We start from the raw sequence: 8,093 nt of genomic DNA on the forward strand, positions 1-8,093 counted from the left end.
GCAGCTGCCTCATCACCCCGGTATCTCCAGGCCTTGGGGACAACCATCTGCAGGATTCATTGCCAGCAGTTGTTACAGGACCCAGGAATCAGAAAGGTGAGCTCTTGGCCGCCAGCGTGGGAGTCCACCCCAGCGGGGGTTTGCCACAGGGGACTGTAGAGACGCAGAGCGGTGACGCGCTCACATTGTTTTCCTTGGAAGAAAGCTCATTTTCACTCTGCAGTAAGGAAGGTCATACTGCACATCTAGATAATAAATTCCCTCTCATCATAGTGAACTACAGGACTCAGGGCAGCAATAGGTTTGTGCAGCTTGGAATCCCTCAAGTGTCTTGATATTTGCTGAGACTTTTGCCTGCGCCATCTGACCCTCCTGTGCCCATGCTGATGGCGATGGAGGTGCTGCCCCCATTCAAAGCTCAGTCCTCTCCATGGCCCCATAGGGGACCCCATTCAGCCTCTCCCCCGCTGGCATGTGCTGCACCCCTTTCTTCTGGCTCCCTCCCTGGTCATCACTGGAATCACTAGAATCTCGGGCTCACCCCCACACCTCCCCCTGCTCCTGAGCCCAGCTGCCAGGGTTCCTTTTCCCGAGTCACCCCTCCAAACCCCAGCCCCAGTGTCTTCTGCCTGGAGGCTGAGCTGTAGAGAGTGCAAGCAGGGGAGCCTTGTCTGAGGACACCGCTCACCAGACGCGGCCTTGCCTCTGGAAGGTGGGTGCACACTCCAGAAACTGGGCCTGGGTGAGACCGGCAAGCGCGGAACCAAGGTGCTCAACACGTCTGGGGACAGTCCTGCCTTGGGCAGTGCGGGTGGTCTGGCAGTCCTTTCTCTAGGCTGCAAACCAGGCAGACCAGGGGACGCTCCTCTGGGAGCAGAGGGCGGGTAGTGCTGGTGAGCCCGCTGGGCACAGGCGCTCTGACCTGCGGAACCAGCCCTCACCCAGCCCCCCAGCACCGTCAGCTCAGGGGATCAAGTCTTGATCCCCTTAGTCTGTCTGAGCCTCCTTCCTGCCCTGCCCGCTGGCCACATCCTCATCACACAGTGCTCAGTCTGCTGTGTACTCCTGTGTAGCCCACAGACAGGCGCAGCTCATGCACCTCCACCCCCCAGAGGCTCAGCTCTGTCAGGTGTGTCACTACGGTGTCCCTGTCTCATCCTGTGACCTTGAAGACCTCCGGGGTGGGGGGGGGCGGGGAACTTTGGGTGTCCTTTGCCTCACCCCGTACGTGGAGTAAGGTGCGCCTCCGCCTTGACAGTGTTAGGTGAAGGAAAGGTGAGTTTCAGTGGTGTTTCTTACCTTCTACAGCCTGTCCTCCAGAAGGTGAGGCCTGTGTGGGTGGCCTAGGGGCTCTGCCTGGAGCCCCAGGACTCCAGGGTCTTCCCTGTGCTTTCTTGTCATGGAGATAAGTAGCGCCAGCCTCAGGCTCTGGCGCAGGCTGGGCTCCTGTGTGTAATCTCATCCCTGTTGCAGAGGTGCTGTGTGCCCGTGAGTGGGACCCCAGAGCTGCTAAAGCGGCTGGAGGAAAATCTCATTGTGCGGTGCTGTGTGCAAGCTTTGCTTACCTGCAAGGGACCTGTGTGCATGTAAGGGGGTGGGTGGCTGCAAAATCTTCACCCAGAAACCATAGGACCAACCAGATTAAGCACTGGTATATTACCAATGTACTTAAATCAGCCTGTCAAAAATTTTTTTTAGTGCATTTAATTTGCCAGTATTTATATTCCTGTTAGGAGGGTCTTCATTCCTTACCGCTGCACACAAGAATACAATTTTGTCCTTTACAGAACATTCTAGTTTAATTTCCTTTGAATTGGTAGGAACTGTCAGTTATGCCTGACTAGTTTCTAATGAGAAAATAGAAGAAATCATGTACTAATGCAAATTAGGCACGGTCTGGAGTCACTGCTCTTTCCGCCATGAACCATCCATTCTGGTTAAGTGGGAGGGCCCCTCCCCCACCCCCACCCCCGCAGCTGCCCCTACTCTCCTTTCGCTGGTGGCCAGACGCACCCCCTTCAGGCAGTCAGCGCCACCACAGGCAGAGTATTGCCACAGACAGGCCTGTCGGAAAAAAGAAAATGCTTGTAGCCAGACCTCAGAGGGACCTTCGAATTTATTCTTTCTGGGTCAAGCCTGGAACTTTCTTTAGACAGATGTGTGTGACATCCTGTTCCATGACCAAAGGAGTCATCTTTTGCTCAGAAAGCCCCCCTGAGTATGTTGAGGTCACCGTGAGGCTGGAAATGAACAGTTTCTAAAAATGCACCATTTCTGTGATCACTTGCGTTGTAAAGGGAGTGTTTTTGGATTTTTAAATGAAGTCCATTTCTGCCCTTGTAATATTGTAACCACAATACCGAAGCAAACATACTGGGAAATAAAGAAGAGAAGGTTGGGAAGACCCATGATTCTTCCCACTCCCAACACAACCCTCTCCCCACTAGGACAGATTCCTGCTGGACTTTGCAGGTTCACATCCAGTGCTTGTGGTATGACGTCACGGCGTTCGTATAACTAGGCATCCTGATCCTGCTCCCGCCAATCCTGTACCACTTAGAAGACACTGATTCTTTGAAGGTGGCCCCCTCTCAACCAAGAGTCGAGAATCTCCCCCTGTTGAGCACCTCCCCATCTTTGCACGTCAGATTTCCCGACAGCAGTATCAGATTTCTAGCGCGAGGTCATCCAGGGCTGAGGGACTTTGGTCACTTCTGACTTAACACTCAGTCATTTGATGTTTGACTGGTTGACGTTGACATTTGGAGCACCCAGCAATTCCCAACCCTTTTAAAAATAAACCTGAGCAGCTAAATGACCTTCGAGAAACTTTATGGGAATATTGCACAGTGTCTTGGTTACGTCAGCCTGGGAAAACTCAGCAAGCCAAGGCTGTTACTGCAAACCTGACTCACTACAGAGTGAGAGAAAAGGCAGACAGATTTATCGATGACTCGGAGTGAGGAGAGGCGAGCTCCAGACATGCCGATTTGGTCCATCTCTCCACTCTCAGGCTGTAGACATCCATCCCTGCAGACCAAAGGGCAGGGCCGAGGAATAGAAGTGACCTGCTGGAGAGAAGAATGTGGGGGATGTGTGGGCTGGCGCAGGCTCCAGGCAGCCTTCTTGGCAGCTCAAAGTGGAATCTGATCACGACTGTCCTTGAACTTGTTCTAGGCAAGTTCTGAGCATTCCGATTTTACATTTTCTGGGTTGTGGGTTCCGGAATCCGGCTCCTGTGTGAGCATGCGTGGTTCACCCACCCCGGCAAGCAATTCGGTCCCAACATCCACCTGGCAAGGCATCTGCTTCCACAGCTTAAGGGTCAGTCTTTCAGGACCACCCTCCATTTCAGCTGTTGGCCACCAGCCCAGGCGGTCATCAGGTTTCTGACCAACTGGAGATCAGAGTACACCCACGGCCCGCTCCTGAGACTTCAGGTGCCTGTGGAAATTTCAGGTGATTATCTGTGCTCCCAAAAACTGGCTGCAGAACAGATCTTCCTGGAGTCCCCCTCCTCAGCTTTGAGTAAGTTTCTTCAATTGCTCACAGAACCCAGGAAACCCATTAATACTCTAGGTCCCCAATGTATTACAAAGGATACTAAAAAGCTGGGAATCAACAGCCAGGAGGAAGCGATTCGTAGGCTAACATTTGGGGGAAAGGCATGGAGCTGCTGGGCCTCTCAGCTGTGCCATTTCCCCCCATTCAGGAGCTCTCAGAAACACCTCCTCTTTCTTGGGGTTTTGTGGAGCTTCATCACATAAGCAGAGTCCATTAACTCAGTGGCTGTTGCAACTGATTCAACTTTCAGCCCATCTCTCCTCCCCAGAGGCAGGGAGGATGGTTCAACCCTATATTACAAATGGCTTTGCTGGCAACAAGCCCCCATCCTTAGGTAGTTCCCTAAAATGAGCTTCATTCACAAGGCAAGAGACCTCTTCATGACAGTTCTCGGAAAATTCCAAGGCTTGGGGGCAGCTGTGAGTCAAACTATGGACAGGACCAAACATGTACGAGAAAAAGATTTAAATCATCTAAATGACCAAATGTATACTTATAAGTCACACTATTACATTATATGACCAAATGTATACTTATAAGTCACAATATTACATTACATAGTACCCCTTAAAGATATATATTTATAATTTACTCTTAATAGGCTCTGTTCTTGTGCTATGTGGAAAGCAAAACATGAGATTAGATTCAGAAAGGTTTGAGAGTCCTGGGCAATCACAGGAGCAGGTGAGGAGGGAAAAGTATGTGTTAAGGTCAAAATGGAAACCAGGCACCCCTGTTGGGCTCAGTGAGCTGGGGTCACTGAGGGGCTTGCGCCAGGGAGAAACTGCTGTGAATCACCTGCCTCCGTGCTTCTCCATGATCAGGAGGACTGCACGGCTCACCATGCCGTCACTGGGAAAGAGGGGTGTGGGTTATGATTCACCCTCTTCTTTAAAACAGGGTTTGGCAATCGGCCTTTCCTCGCCCCCACGAGGTGTATCTTCGGAGGAGATTGGCAGCCCAGGCCCTGGCTGGGTCAGGCTGAGGAGCATGTGACATTTTAGTTCCTTCCCCTGGGCAGGAGAGGGGAACCCTGTCCACCCCTAGGGCGAGCCCATGGGTCTCCGGGAACTGGTGGGGGCTGCCTTGGCTGCTGTGCCTGGCCTGGAGCTTCGTCTCCTCTGAGCTAGGACACTGGCTTCCCGCTGGCTGGCGGCCCTCCAGTGAGCTCAGGGCCCTGCTGTGCCTGGAGCTGCCTTCTTTAGCATTCCTGTCCCAGCAGCATTGGGGTGGGGGACAGGAATCCCCCTCTACCCTTCCAGGTTCTTTTAGGCTGGCAAGCAAGCAAGCGTCCGATGGATTGATAAGAAAAAGACAAAATGAAGTTTGATAATAGCATCTACGCTTCAGGAGCCCCAGCTTGACATGGTAACTCACCCAGAATGAGCTCACGCCGGTGGCTTCGGACACCATCATAGAGCAGTGGTGTAGCTAACACAGGGCTGGGCCTAGGGGTGGGTCTTCAGGGAGTTACCAGCAAGGGCACAGTAGACAGAGAACGCCGATGAGCTTCTGCTTTCTCCACTGAACAGAGAGAGGTGAGGTCTTGCTAGTGTCGGCCTTTACACAGCTTGCAAGCAAATATCTTTTTTCAAAAGTTTTTTCTTTTTAAAGATTTATTTATTTACGCATACAGAACTGGGGTACAGGCCAGAGGTGTGGGGACGGTGAGAGGCTTCACCAGAGACAGTGGGGAGCAGAACAGGCAGATCAATGAAGTCCACTGCTGAGGGGAGCAGCGGGCGGGTCAAGAGAGGTCTGCCGCGCCATGCGGGTCAGCTCCAGGGTGGGGATCGAACTCATGCTGCGGTGGCTTTAGCTTCTTAGTGCTGTGCTTTAGCCCACTGCGCTACCAGGAAGGGCCCGGGAGGGCCCTTTTATCAAAAGTTTTTAGAGCAACCTCAACCCAGCCTTCACAGCACCCCCATCAAATCAATCTTGTGTCCAAATGTGTGTTTGGGGTGGTAGGTGTCTCCCCTCCCCCTGGGGTAGGGCCTCCAAGTTCTCTCCCCGTCACCCACAGAGAAGCGTCATCAGAAAGGCTCCCTGGCCCTCATTCCTCTGTGTATTTGCCTTTTTTTTTTCCACCTGAATATTTGTGCTTTTAAAAAATTTTATTTTAATTAATTTAGTTTTTACATCATTCTTCATTTCGTGCATTGTTTCATGTCGGTTGTAATCCCGGGGGACTTCCCACCACCACTTCACCCGTGTGCCATCACCACAGTCCTGTGTCATCTTCCCGCCCACACCCCAGTTTTGATCCCATTGCTCTCTTCACCCCCATAAAGTCTCTGGTTTATAGTTGTTTGTCATTTTTACTTTATTACAATGGCTTTTTTTCTCCTGATCCCTTACGCTTATATTCACCTTTCTAATGCCCCACAGTGACCAGTCCCAAGTCAGAAGGAAATTACCCACAAACTACAAGATTCAGGAGAAAATGGGGACACACAGGAACTTTGACAGGCTGGGCCCCTCAAGGCTGCTGCGAACTGAGCGAGAGGGAGGAGGGCTGCCAGGTCTGGAGACAGAGGCTGGTGACGTGCCTCCCTGTGCAAGTGGTGGTACCGGAAGCTGCTCGGGGACAAGAAATCTCAGTGTTGGGGTTCTGAGTGGGGAGCGGGCACCCAGCTCACTGATGCCGGGTGCTGCCAAGCGCAGGAGTCAAATGGGTGGGCGGCTGGGGTGTTCCCCGGTGCTCTCAGCCAAAGGCCCTGTGCCTGAGACCAGGAGTGTTCCTAAAACATCAGGGCCTGGGGTTGAGAACAGTGAGTGGACTGGGGATTTCTCTACATCCCCTTGGATACAACAGCCCAGGAGAGTTCGGGATCAATAAAACCCAAAGAACGGGTGAGTTGTGAGGTGTTTGGTTTGGCCCTGTGGAGGGAGAAGGGGCCTCGGTGCCAGGCAGACCTGGGTTTGAGTCTGTGATGGGCTGGAGCTGGCTGGCACCGGCCAATTCCTGCTCATGTTGGCTTCTGACAGCTGATTACGCCAGCTCTTCCCAGCCCCGGGGTCAGGGACATCACCTGGAAGTCTGAACTAGCCCAACGTGGGAGTATTTACAACATAAGAATGACAGATGCTTCCGATTAGGCCTCTCATTGTTTTAAGTTGGATTTACCAGCTCTGCACTGGTTTGTGCTGATTCATATCAGTTCTACAGGCTGCCTGGACTTGGGGTCCGGGGCACCCATGTCACCTCACAGACGGAGACAATCCACGCCCCGAGACCCTGCTGTCAGTTTATTTCAGTTAATGTGTCACCGCTCCCTCCCCACCTAGAAATTTCAGTTGCTCAAAACTACTTTCGGAGTCATATCCTTATCTTTGAATCATCAACTCCCTAGACTCCCTCAAGATAAAGAAAGTCCCCACAAAGCGGCATGTTGGAGGCACTCCTTCCCTCTGGGAAGGAGTGGGCCTGCAACACCCCTCTGTGTCCCTGGGCCCTCAGTCAAGACAGGCCAGGCAGCTTAGGGGCAGCTCCAGCAGCCTCCCCTTCTCCCCTCCAGCCATTTCCTGCTCCTCCAGTCCAGACTCCCCTCAGCCAGCGAATCTTTTTCCTCAAACAGGCCAACATAATCTGGACTCTCCTGCTTACCCACCACACCCCTTCAGGCCTAGACCTTATGACCTGACCATCTGCTTTTCCAGCCTGTTGAGCTTCATAACCCCACTCCTTCCCTCTGTGGGCCTGCAACACCCCTCTGCTGTCCCCGGGCCCTCAGTCAAGCCAGGCCAGGCAGCTTAGGGGCAGCTCCAGCAGCCTCCCCTGCTCCCCTCCAACTTCCTGTGCCTTCTCTGTAAATTGTACAGGCTGCTTGTCTCCACCTGATGGCCACCCCCAGGGACCCGCAGACACCAAACCTTTTCGGCTACCAGGGGTGTGGCGGGTGGTGTGGGCGGCCCCTCTTTATTTCCCTTTACTTCAATTCTAGACCCTTGGCTGGGTTATTTGCCAAAGGAAAATAAAAAGATGAAATACAGTTGGCTCTTGAACAACTCAAAGTTAGGGGCCCCGAGCTCCCCCCACCCCCATACAGTTGAAAATCCGAGTATAACTTTTGACTCCCCCCACAACTTTACTAATCCCCTGCTATTGAATGGAAGCCTTGCCCTGAACACACATAGTTGATGGAGGCATATTTTATATGTTCTATGTGTTAATGTGCTGTTTTCTAGACAAAGGAGAATGTTATTGAGAAGATTCTAAGGAGGAGAAAATACATTTATAGGACCTGGTTGTATTTATCGAGTCCCATAAGTGCACGTCATCTGTTTACAGGAAAATCTACCTAGAAGAGACCCCTGCAGTTCAAACCCATGCATTTTGAGGGTCAACCTTATTTCCATACAGGCAACCTGAGACATCCAGTTTTTAGGTGAAAACAGTCAAACAGCTTTCAGAGTAAGAACAAGACCCTTCCTTCAGAGACATGGAATGCTTTCCCTCTTGAATCATGAAACTCACATTTATGGCATTTTATGTAAGTTACTTCACTACTTAATCCCTGTGGATCTGT

This window comes from Condylura cristata, unplaced genomic scaffold, assembly GCF_000260355.1.
Source record: "Condylura cristata isolate star-nosed mole 26May11 unplaced genomic scaffold, ConCri1.0 scaffold00035, whole genome shotgun sequence".
NCBI classification, from domain to species: domain Eukaryota; kingdom Metazoa; phylum Chordata; class Mammalia; order Eulipotyphla; family Talpidae; genus Condylura; species Condylura cristata.